At 60.3% G+C, this 634-nt stretch overlaps 1 pseudogene; it reads left to right on the top strand.

Moving 5' to 3' along the window:
* Window positions 1-207: 207 nt before the first annotated feature.
* LOC119342443 lies at window positions 208-346 on the top strand (annotated as a pseudogene).
* Window positions 347-634: the final 288 nt, after the last annotated feature.

The following is a 634-nucleotide window of genomic DNA, read 5'->3' as shown; positions in this document are numbered from 1 at the left end:
TCCGCACCGGTGATGATCCAGGTTGCACACTGCAACACGGCGGCCGAAGCTTGGGTCGCCATCACGGAGATCTTTATCTCCCAGACTCAGGCGCACATCGTCAACACCAGAATCGCCCTCTCCATGACGAAGAAGGGCAACTCGACGGTGGCCGAATACATCGGGCGCATGAAAGCGCTCGGTGACGAGATGGCATCTGCAGGAAAGCCTCTCATTGACGATGACATGGTGTCCTACATCCTGGCGGGGCTCGACTTCGACTACATGTCGTTCGTCTCCACCATCTGCGCCCGAACTGAATCCATCAAGGTGAGCGAGCTTTATTCGCAGCTCATTAACTTTGAAAGCAGGCTGGCTATGTTTGAGGGCGGCGGCCAGTCGTCCCACTCCTCCGCCAACGCCGTCTCACGCGGCGGACGTGGCGGACCCAACCGCGGTGGTGGCCGCGGTGGCAATGGTGGTCGCTATGGAGGCGGCCGAGGAAACGGAGGTGGTGGCCATGGCCAAGGCCGCGGTGGTGGCCGCGGCAATGGAGGGAGAGGTCGCAATGATCTTCCGGAAGTCTTCTGTCAAATCTGCACCAAGCCGAACCACACCGCCATGGAGTGCTACCGCCGCTTCGACATCTCCTTCA

This window comes from Triticum dicoccoides, chromosome 7B (assembly GCF_002162155.2).
Source record: "Triticum dicoccoides isolate Atlit2015 ecotype Zavitan chromosome 7B, WEW_v2.0, whole genome shotgun sequence".
Classification (NCBI taxonomy): domain Eukaryota; kingdom Viridiplantae; phylum Streptophyta; class Magnoliopsida; order Poales; family Poaceae; genus Triticum; species Triticum dicoccoides.
The sequence above is the reverse complement of the archived record's forward strand: the minus strand, read 5'-3'. Positions and strand labels throughout refer to the sequence as shown.